The 11,943-nt window shown below is 45.5% G+C and overlaps 1 long non-coding RNA gene across 1 annotated transcript in view; it reads left to right on the top strand.

Moving 5' to 3' along the window:
- The first annotated feature begins 210 nt into the window (after positions 1-210).
- Positions 211-11,943, top strand: part of LOC105517200 — a 29,081-nt gene continuing 17,348 nt past the window's right edge. Inside the window, exon 1 of the long non-coding RNA XR_001002634.1 lies at positions 211-346. This is a non-coding gene — a long non-coding RNA (uncharacterized LOC105517200). The remainder of the gene's footprint in view (positions 347-11,943) is intronic.

Below are 11,943 nucleotides of genomic sequence, written 5' to 3' on the forward strand. Positions count from 1 at the left end.
GTCAGCGAAAATAAAATCTATAAGGTAAACGTAGTCTAGGAGCCATCAATCCCCAAATGCTTCCCTTAGAAAACGAACGCCAACAATTCAGCTAAACATCTTCATTGAAAGTGAGCCACTTCCCATGTCTCTCTGTTTTCCAAACCGCGATGAAATTTCAACCTGCCCAACACGATTACTGGTCCACCTAGAAATGCCGTGGACCGATTTTTTAAGAGCCTCGGAAATTTCCTTTAAGGTCAGGAGAGAAGCTGGTAACAGATGGGGCGAAGGAGGAAAAGTTCTTTTTGCAGCACCCTCGCGCCTCCCCAGCCCTTTCGCAGTTTACTCGCTCTCTGGAAATCAGGTTACAGCATCCCAAAATTTCATGTCCCCAAGACCCCCAAAGGTGAAATTAACCACCCTCACGCACCGAGCTGTTCGTCTCCATTTCCCACAACTCAACCAACTCGGCCTGCCTACTCCAGCTCAGGCTGCAAAGCGCTCACCCAAGGTGACTGGAAGGGAAGGGTCGCCAGGTGGCGACCAGCTCAGCGGGGTGGACGCAACCGCCGAGACTGGGACGCGGGTCTCCTGGACTCCCGCAGAGGCGCCTGCCCCGTAGTTGTGCAGATTCGGGTTCTGGGGTGCGTGCGCGCGCGCCGGGCGCGGTAGAGCTGGACTCGCCCCCGCCGGGCTGCGCTATCAGCAAGCCACCAAATCGAAAATCAAACTTTAACCGGCCTCCTGAGGTCCTGCTCCGGGCCCTGGACCCCAACCCCGGCCAGAAACAGGGCAGGCGGCTGTCAGCGGTCCTGCACCCCCACTACCCCCAGGACCCGGGCGCGGGGACCACTTACCGCTCGGCCCGGCCTCCCGGTGCCGCCGCGCGTCCCGGGCGCGTCCGCCGCGCGCTCTCCCTAGGGAGAAAGAGAAACCGTGTAGACGGCCGGCGCGCGCTCACTCGCCGCCTCCTCTGCGGAGAGCGGCGAGGCCGGGCCGGGGCGGGCGCCGAGTGCGGAGCGGAGGGGGGCCCGAGGGAGGCGGGGGTGGAATCAGCCCAATTCCCGAGCCTGGCTCCGAGGGGGACCCGGAATGCAGGCTGGTGGGCGGCCGGCGGGGGCCGAGCTCCCGAGGAGAAGGCGGAGGTGGCCCCGTCCTCGGGCATCAACTATTGTCTAGGCACCCGGGCCCCGGCTCGCGCCGTCCCCGAGGCTCAGCGCCCCCCATCCCGCCTGCCTGCAGGAGAAAAAACTGAGGGGGCGGCCAGTACGGGAAGCAAGTGTGGGGGTCCGGGCTCCAAAGTCCGAGATGGGCGCGAGGTAGGGGGGGATGGGGAGGTGCCTACCGCGTGGGGGAGGGGACAGGTAAGTGCCGACGGGGGCGAGAAGGCCCCGAGGACCGGTGGGGGAGGAAATGGGGAGGGAGCTACAGAAGCGGGAGGGGATGGAGTGGCTGCGGGGGCGGCCTCTGGGGCCCAGACCTGGCCCTCCCCGGGGACCCTCCAGCCGGGGACTCGGCGCTGCACTGACTTTTCGCTCACTCGCTCACGCACGCACTGAACTAGCTCACAAAGTTGCCGGCAGTGGCGGCGCCTCACTCGCCCTTCCCCTCCCCGCCTCCCGCCCCATTCCTTCCCCTCCTTCACTCCTCCCTCCCCCCAAGTCTCGGGTGAGATCACCACGGAGCGCCTCGGCACTGCGCGCAAGTCTCGCGAGAGAAGCGGCGGCTGGGCCTTGCGGGCGGAGGAAGTGGAAGAAGTCGCGGGAGGGTAGGGGACCGCGGAACTTCTGGTTGCTATGACGACGGCAAAGCCCTGGATTTCTGTCTCCTGCGGAGAGCAGAGGCTGCAAACGTGGGTGCAGTTTTCAACCTGCCTCGCGCACTGGCAGTGGGGAAAGCTAGGGATGGTTGCGGAAGGATAATTTTTAAACCGATTCAAGAGGGCATCTCTAGAAGACCAGGGTCAAGATACCTGGGTAAATTTGGCAAATGAGGTTAATGTATTAAGAGGTTCTGGGACAGGTTTCTGCCTAAGAGCCAGCATATCTCTGCAGGCCAAATTTCTACCATATATTCAGTTTTTCAGCCTTTTCTTTCAATCTCATTCCTCCACCCCCACAACCCCCATGCTCCCTCCCTCCTCTTCTCAACTCGCACACACACCCAGACTAGGCTCCTTCACGAACTGGCTCATTCATCTCTGTATTCCCAGCGACTCCGAAGGCTTGGTCCATACTAGTTATTGGCTACTTTTTTTAAAAGTTGAACGCAAGAGTCCATACCTGTCCTCAGTACTTGCCTTTGGCCCTACCCTAAAAAGTACAGTCAAGTTTGGACTCTAGTATAAACTACCCTCCCATTTCTGTTAACACCTTGTCTTTTTCAATGGTAATAATCTCTGCTTTCTCCACATCTTCCTCATAAAAACCCTATTCACCATTTTTTTTAAATCATTAGGCATCCTCAGACGCCTTTATACCTACTCCGAAATGCTATTAAGGATGAAGATGAACTCTTCTCAGGCCTGTGTCTTCTTTTAACTGTAGAAACTTTTCTGAAGTGAGGGTTATTATATACTCACTAAGTCAAATGGATATTGTGACTAGAAGTTAAACTTTAAATTTCAAAATGAATGAGTAAAAATAGATTCCATGGTATGTGGATTATATCTCAACTTTTAAAATTCCTATCCATGAACATGGGAAAACCATTATTTAACTCAGTCCCACAGAACTAGAAACCTAAAGCATGAACCTAAGCATATGAGGACTAGGCAGTCAAAACTTTTCAGTCACTTGCAAGTTTAAATCCTGTCAATGAAAGTTTATGTATTAGAAACCTAAGTGATGCTAGACAAAGTCAGGAAACTAGGGTTTAAGTTTTTCTGTGCCACTAATAATTGAGTCTCCTTAAGAAGTTATTTAATCTCTCTGATTGTTCTTCTGTGGGGAGTACCCCACGTTAGGTTATTACAGCTTTAAAATTCCATAGCTGGCCGGCATGGTGGCTCACATGCGTAATCCCAGCACTTTGGGAGGCCCAAGTGGGAAGACTGCATGAAGCCAGGAGTTTGAGACTATCCTGGCAACATAGAGAGACCCTGTCTCTACAAAAATAAAAAATATTAGCTAGGTATGTTGACATGCACCTATAGTCCCAGCTATTCAGGAGACTGAGGCTTCAGAATCACTTGAGCCCAGGAATTAAAGGCTGCAGTGACCTCTGATCACACCACTGCACTCCAGCCTGGGCAACACAGTGAGATCCTGTCTAAATATATATATATACATATGTATGTGCGTGTGTGTGTATATATATATATATTTCATATAAGAGCTCTTAGACCTATAAAATTTTCCAATGAATAACAAATCTTCCTTTTACAGCAAATGATTAAAAAGTTTGATTTTATAGGTCAGTTTCACAAAGAGTAGCTACCTGTTGACAATTTTCTTTAAATGTTGACAATTTTATTTCAAAATTTCCCTTGTCTCAACTACAAAGACAGCAAAAATATTGACCATGTTACAGTAATTTCAAAGGTAATCTACAGTTCATGATTTGCTTTTACACTAATTCAAAGCAGATTCCTTGTTATTTAATAAATATTCTATTTAAAACCAAAGATGCAAACTAAATACATCCATACTCCCAAAATAACTATAAGGAAAGAGGGAGGGAGGGAGGAAGAAAAGGAAGGAAGGAAGGAAGGGAGGAAGGGAGGGAGGGAGGGCCTCAGATTCATTTACTGGTATGTTTAATATATTTTCACAAAGAAACACAATGGAACATCACCATCAGTCCTGTGAATCTGTTTTAAGAAATCATTTTTCATAACATTGCAAAATATTATAAATCAGTTGTTGCTCATTTGTTCTGGCTTAGCTTTTAACATAATTTTGCCCTTAAAGGATGGCTGCCAATCTACATCCACCAACACAGTACAATTTCAGGGCCATCTGTTTTATGACTCCCAGATAGCCATTTGAAATAATTGACCCAAATGCTAGCCAAATCTATTAACATTCTTCAGTGCTTCTTATAAGGCTCAAGAGATGGGTGTTGGCCTCAAATTACAAAAATAACTTCCCTAATCTTCAGACATAGTAAAATAGTAGAAATTGTCCCAGGGATCTAAAACTGCTTTTTCAAGGGCCTAGGCTACTATTTATCCCTGACTGATGGCAGAACTTTCATCCTTGTTTCTAAAGGAGATAAAAAGTGAAAGCTACCAAAGCCTAGTTTCCAACTGCACATTCTCTAGGTCAGTCACTCCTGCTGTATCCTCCTGACCTTCCTAGGGTTTCAAAATAGCAGATGTCAGGCAGCAGAAGGGGGAAAGGAGGAATGGAGAGTTTGCCAAGAGCACAGACTAGATCTCAATCCACTTCCTGTCCACTCTCTTTCTTGGCTTCTCTACCCATCTCTGCTCAATCCCTTCCCTTTGCCCTCCAACACAAAGGATATGTAACCTTTCTAGTGATAAGAACATCTAGTCATTTACTATGTTATTCCCTTCCTATTTGCTTCTTAGTTTGTTAAAACCCAGGTGAATTCATTTCCCTCTGGTTATTCTACCCAACAAAACACCCTAATGTATAGAATATACCAACTATAGAATGAATTTTGACACAGAGGCCTACCATACAAAGAAATTGTATGTATTTTTTAATGTTATAAACACTGACTCACATTTGCATGTTTTACATTTAAAATCTGATTTAACTGGCCTTTTAGTTCAGAACTCCAGTAGCTGTACATCTACAGGGCATTATTCTAAGTGATATTTAGAAAGATTATTCTGAATCATTACAAAGATCCAAAGTGCCCTCAAAATTATTCAGGATTAAGTGATATCCCATGTTGTTTCAATTTTAGGGTTTTATTGTTTTAACCTTATTGGTGTGACTCTGTTTATGTGAATACTGGATTCCTTAGAAAATGCCCCTTCTCTCATTTACATAGTAGTATTCATTACTAGTTTAAAACACCAAGTACTTTATAACCAATTAACATTCTGTTAATCAATTAACAGCAAAACTGCTATACTTCCCTGTACTGTTCCCTCCTCTTTAAAGGACTATTTCACACCTTCTCCTCCTTAAACCTCTCCTAGTACTTCCAGCTAATGGCCTTGCTCCCTCTTTTGTTGGTAAAATAGAAATAATCAGAAAGGAACTGAATACACATACCCTCTCTACCACTCTGTCTACCAGCCTACCTGCATCTGTCTGCGTATACTCCTCTGTCCTTCCTGTCACTTATGAACTCTTGGTGCTCTTAGCCGAGATTAGCCTCTAGATCTGTGCATTAGTGCCATCGCCTCTAACTCAGGGACATTGATTCAGCAGCTGTTGCCACTCTCTCTTGAATCAGCAAATTTTCCTTCTCTACTGCTTCACTTCTAAGGGTTTACAAGCATACTGGAGTATCTGCCATGGTAAAAAGTAAAATGCTTCCTAGATTTTATGTCTCCCCTGCTTCATTTTATAACTGGAATCTTCAAAAGGCTCTTCCATGCTTGATGTCTTCAATTCCTATCCCCTTCCCTTGAATCCACTCCAAGCAGCCTTTCACCCCCACTACTCCACAGCAACAGGTCTTCTCAGGGGCATCAGTGACTTCCTCATTGCTAAATCTGGTGCTCAACTTCCAAGCTCACCTGGCTGGAGCCCTCAGCAGCAGGGAAGAGGGCAACCATGTTGGTTCTTGAAATGTTTTCTTCCCTTGTCTTCTGAGCCAAGAGTCTATCCTAGTTCTTATTCTACCTTTCTGGTCTTGAACTTCTCAGCACAGGAGGCTGCAGGACTCAAACTTCGGACATCTCTGTGGTCTCTTTTCACTCTGCGGTGAGCTCACCAGTCAGATAGTTTTAAATACCATCTGTACATTAAATACTCCCAGATTTACACCTCCAGGCTAGTCATCTCCCCCATCTCCAAATTTGTACATCCATCTGCTACTCAACATCTGCAACTGATTATGTATTAGGTATTTCAAACTTCACATATTTAAAATTGATGAGCTCCAAGTATTCCCCCCAAAACCAGTGCCCTTCTGAACTCCAGATATCCCTCTCAAAACCAGTTCCCTTTGGGAGGCCGAGGCGGTTCGATCGCAAGGTCAAAAGATCGAGACCATCCTGGCCAACATAGTGAAACCCCATCTCTACTAAAAATACAAAAATTAGCTGGGTGTGGTGGCACCGCCTGTAGTCCCAGCTACTCAGGAGGCTGAGGCAGGAAAATCATTGGAACCTGGAAGGCGGAGGTTGCAGTGAGCCGAGATTGCGCCACTGTTCTCCAGCCTGGCGACAGAGTGAGACTCTGTCAAAAAAAAACCACTTCCCTCCAGCAGTCTTCCCCATCTCCGTTAAGGGTATCTTCCCAGAGGTTCAGAGGTTTTGTTCAGAGCAAAAGTCTTGGAATCATCTTTGACTCCTCTATTTCTCTCACATCCAAACCATCAACAAATTCTGATGGTCCTTTCTTCAAAATATGTGTAGAATCCAGTCACTTCCACCCACTGCAGCTCCACCTCTCTGATTCAAGCCATTTCTCATCTGGATTATCACAATTGTCTCCCTACTGGTCTTCCTAGTTGGTTTCCCTACTCCTGCATTTCCCCTCCAATAATTTGTTCTATACTCAGGATCCAGAGTGTGGAGCATGAGTAAGTCTGATCTTGTCACTTCTCTGCTCCCAAAGCTTCCAGGACCTCTCACCTCACTCGGAGAAAAAGCCCCAGTTCATATTCTGGCCCAGAGAGCTGTATATTCTGACTCCCAATCCCTCTCTCTCCCCTCCCTCTTTCTACCCCAGCCACACTAGCATTCCTGCTATTCTTTGACTACACTTTGGTGCTCTACTGCCTCCAGGACTTGCATTTGCTCTTTCCTCTGCCTGGAGAGCTCTTTCCCCAAATAACTGCATGATGCACTTTCTGGGTCTGTTTAGATGTCTGTACAGAGGTAACTGTGTTGGTAATATGCCTGCTTACTCTTGGGAGCTCTCTCTTGTCCTGCTCTACCTTGCAGTAGGGCTGACCCCCATGGGCCATGTTTTCAAGGATGCCTTATCAGGGCCTTCCAGCTGGTTTCAACCATCAGGATGCAAAACAGGAATTTGGACAGATGGAATAGACAAGTGAAAGCTATTCTCCTCCTCTCTCTGTGTGCTTCAGGCAGAGTTTTAGTAGCAAGTGCATTTCCTTCATGGCCCCAGGTTCCACTGGGTGAGAACCATCCCCAGGCTCTGATATAACTTCAGCTGGAGGGTGATATTAGCTTCCTGGTGTTAAGAATCCTGGCTGGGTGTGATGGCCCATGCCTGTAACCCCAGCACTTTGGGAGGCTGAGGCGGGCAGATCATCTAAGGTTGGGAGTCAGAGACCAGCCTGACCAACATGGAGAAACCCCGTCTCTACTAAAAATACAAAATTAGCCAGGCGTGGTGGCACATGCCTGTAATCCCAGCTACTCGGGAGGCTGAGGCAGGAGAATCACTTGAACCCGGGAGGTGGAGGTTGCAGTGAGCCGAGATCAAGCCATTGCACTCCAGCCTGGGCAACAAGAGCAAAACTCCATCTCAAAAAAAATAAAAAAAAAAATCTCTGGATTCCTTCATCACCCTGGTTAATTTATCAGCTCTTCCATCCACCATGTACTTCCCCTGTATAAAAATTCTCTCATTTTGGCCAGGCACGATGGCTTATGCTGGTAATTCCAGCACTTCGGGAGACTGAGGAGGGTGGATCACTTGAAGGCAGGAGTTTGAGACCAGCCTTTGTAACACGGCCAAACTCCGTCTCTATTAAAAATACAAAAACATTAGCTGGAGGCTGAGGTGGGAGGATCTTCTGAGCCCAGGAGGTCAAAGCTGCAGTGAGCCAAGACTGCACCACTGCACTCCAACCGGGGTGACAGAGAGAGACCCTGTCTCAAAAAAATAATAAAAATAAAATAAAAAATAAAAATTCCCTCTTTTTGAATGACCAAGAACAGCTTCCATTCTCCTAACTAGACCTTAATTGTTATAGTTACCCTTTACAAAATAGCAATCACCCCAATCTCATACTCCCCACACAGCTCTATTGCTCTCTGAAGTCTATCACTCCCTGACGTATTATCTAATCATTTGTTGGTTTATTGTCTGTCTTTCATCTAGAAAGTAAGATCCCTGAGGGCAGGAACTCTATGTCTGCTTTATTCACTGCTGTATTCCCAGCACCTAGAACAGTGCCTGGCACATAGTAGGCACTCAACACATGTTTTTCATATAAGCAAATAGTGCTCATTCAGACAAAATAAAACTGCTAGCAGAGTGTGGTAAAGAGAACACCCCTACCCTCCAAGATGTCCACATCCTAATCCTCAAAACCTGTGAATATGTTACCTTCTGTGGCAAGAGTTTTTATAAAGATATGATTTAAGTTAAGGATCTTGAGATAGGGGGATTATCCTAGATTATCTAAGTGGGCTCAGTGTAACCACGAGGTTTTCATAAGAGGGAAGTAGGAGGGTCAGAGTTAGACATGGAGATGTAACCACAGAAACAGAGTCAGAAAGAGATCTGAAGATCCTACATTACTAGCTTTGACAGTGGAGGAAGAGACCATAAGCCAAGGCATGTAGAAAACCTCTAGAAGCTAGAAAGGCAAGAGAAACAGATTCTCCCCTATAGATTTCATAAGGAATGCAGCCCTGCCAATATCTTGATTTTATCCAAGTGAAACTCATTTCAGACTTCTGACCTCCAGAAATGTAAGATAATAAAATGGTGGTGTTTTAAGCTACAAATTTGTGATAATTTGTTACAGCAGTAATAGGAAACTAATAGTGTTTAATCAGGTATGTAAACTCTTTGTAGTCATAATGTGTGTCTTATTTGCTCTGAAATACTTACAATTTAATACAGTTCCTGACAAAAATAGGCACTCCATAAATGTACAATGAAAGAATGAAGTTTAACAGCAAAGCAGTATCAGGGCTCCCATTCTGATGGAGTGGAAAATCCCTTACCTGGCTTTCTGGCTCAGAAAGCACCTTGATATTAGAAAGCCTTTGTGAGCTTTTTGAGCTATGAAGATATAGGGGTATAGGGTAGAGGCAATCCAGGTCTTACACACCAATGTCAGCTAGAGAGAATGTGGACAAGTCACAAGGGCCTTGTGTGATATATTCAGGACTTGGGCTTTATTCTGTAGTCAATAGGGGGCCATTGAAGGATTTTCATCTAGGGTGGAAACATTCAAATTTGCATTTACAATGCATAGAATATTAGAAGCATGGGATTTAGAAATCCATGGGTTGGAGAAGAGATTAGAACTGCAATCACAAATTCGGCAAGCAGTAGCTTTTAATTGCTAATATGATGCATTTAGATAACTTTTTTTTTTTTTGAGAAGGAGTTTCACTCTTGTTGCCCAGGCTGGAGTGCAGTAGTGCAATCTCACTCAGCTCACTGCAACCTCCGCCTCCTGGATTCAAGCAATTCTCCTGCCTCAGCCTCCCAAGTTGCTTGGATTATAGATGCCTGTCACCATGCCTGGCTAATTTTTTTTTTTTTTTTAGTAGAGATGGGGTTTCTCCATGTTGGTCAGGCTGGTCTCGAACTCCTGACCTCAAGTGATCTGCCCGCCTCAGCCTCCCAAAGTGTTGGGATTACAGGCATGAGCCACCACGCCCTGCCTAGATAGCATTTTAATTAAAATGCACCCTCGCAAACTTTCTTTCCTTGTCATAAGCATTTTCTTTTGAAACATTTTGCATTAAACTACTCATGCCTTTCCTGGGTTTTCAGGCAATTTTCTTGTAAATATAGATAAAATAAAATGAAATAAAAATCCCCAAAAGGATGAAAAGTTCTGGCCCACCAATACTTTTGACCTTTTCCTCTATGCTATAGACATCAACACATGCTATTACAGTTATAATATTCTTTTTTTTTTTTTTTTGAGACAGTTCGCTTTATCACCCAGGCTGGAGTGCAGTGGCTCGATCTCAGCTCAAGCAATTCTCCTTCCTCAGCCTCCCAAGTAACTTGGATTACAGGTGCCTACCACCACACCCAGCTAATTTTTGTATTTTTAGTAGAGGCAGGTTTCACCATGTTTACCAGGCTGGTCTCAAACTCCTGACCTCAGGTGAGCCACCCACCTCGGCCTCCCAAAGTGCTGGGATTATAGGCATGTGCCACTGCAACCCAGTTTATATATATATATATATATATATAATCTCTGAACCATTTCAAGATTTTTTATTCATCCTACCATTAATATTTCCTTTTAGGAAGCTCTTTGAACCATTTAAAATAACTTAGATATTCTCTTAGGAGCTGGAAATTCCCTTCCAAACAGCCCTTTCCCCTTTATTCCTTTCATCAGATTTCACAGTAGAGAAGGTGTCAAGGAAGGAAGGTGAATTTTAAAAGTCTTCTCTCTACTCTCTTGTCTTTTTAAAATCCCTAGAAATGAAAAGAGGCTTGCTCATGACTTGGAAGCGGTGGGCTGAGGCCTCCCAAGACCATCTGGCTTGTTCCATTGCCAGCCAGAGTGGAGGCGACATTCACACGAACCCAGGAGCTGCAGGGGCGCCTGAGCTGCAGCTGCCTTGTGGCATCCAAGGAGCGCGCAGTGAGATTCCGCAGGAGAAATCACGCTTTGCATGTTCTTGAGTACAAGAAACATGTGTAAAGAGGGTTTTTGTTTGTGGGCATGCCAAGGAGAACGACTGGAATATTAAAGCCATCACAACCTTTATTTAAGGGAAAAGAGGACAAGAATGAATATGCTGATAGTTCAGAGATATTTAGGACCTTCGGCAGCCCAGCACTCATCCTAAAGTTTTACAAATAGCTTTCCGGAGATGAAGCTTTTAAAAGCCTTTTAAAGGAATTTTATTTGTTCTTTTCACATGGGGAAAAGTGATAAGTATATCTACTCAAGTATGAGAAATGGCCAAGGCCACTCCATGTAATGTTTTACTTATCCTATAGCTACACGAAGAAAATAGCACGAGTGTTGTAGAGGAAAATCTACTAGACCTCAAGCCCGGCTTGAAATCAATTCTGTACTCTGAATTCAGACTCTGTCTTTACCTAGCTGAGTCAGAAAAATTATTTAATTTTCTGAACTTCTCACTTCTCTTTCTTTTTTTTTTTTGAGACTGGGTCTCACTCTGTTGCCCAGGCTGGAGTGCAGTGGCGCAATCTTGGCTTACTGCAGCCTCTGCCTCATGGTTTCAAGTGATTCTCCAGCCTCAACCTCACAAGTAGCTGGGATTACAGGTGTGCACCACCCACCCAGCTAATTGAACTTCTCTTTCTTTAAATACAAAAGGAGAGGGCTAAGAGGCCATCCATCCAGACTAAAAGTTTGTATATTGATATGTTATCCTCTTTCAATAGTCAGTTTGCTTCTGGTCAAGAATCTTTCAGGGGTCTGTTTGCTCTTGGTCAAGAATCTGAGGTCTAGACTTTTGCTCAGAGTTGCTGAACCTCTCTCCCTTCCCTTTTGTTTTACTCTTCTTAGGATGATCTCTACCTTTTTCTCCCCTCTCCTGTCCCTACCACACCCCATTCTGCAACCCGAAGTGAAATATCAAGGGTGACCATAACTCACTGGTAGGATGGAGAGGGATAAAGACTTCTGAGCAATTCTCACAGACACCTGCTGTTATCTGGTACTGGCTGTGACTGGCACTGCTAGAGTGAATCTTGATCATTGCTTCTGGCATGGCCACCCGATACCAACTGTTCTTGTTGGCAGTAAAATTTTCAGGACTGCTGCTCCCAGCTGCTTCCTCTTAGAACCTCTTAGAACAGCCAGCTTCTAGGTCTCTGAGCTGCTGGGCAGTTCCTTTACTCATTCCATACTTCCTACAGAGGGCAGCATAAATCACACTCTCTGCCAAGCATACGGAGCTGGGATCAACACCAGGACTCGGAATTGGCCTGTAGAGTT

The sequence above is a fragment of the Colobus angolensis genome, unplaced genomic scaffold (assembly GCF_000951035.1).
Source record: "Colobus angolensis palliatus isolate OR3802 unplaced genomic scaffold, Cang.pa_1.0 Scaffold3, whole genome shotgun sequence".
Classification (NCBI taxonomy): Eukaryota; Metazoa; Chordata; class Mammalia; order Primates; family Cercopithecidae; genus Colobus; species Colobus angolensis.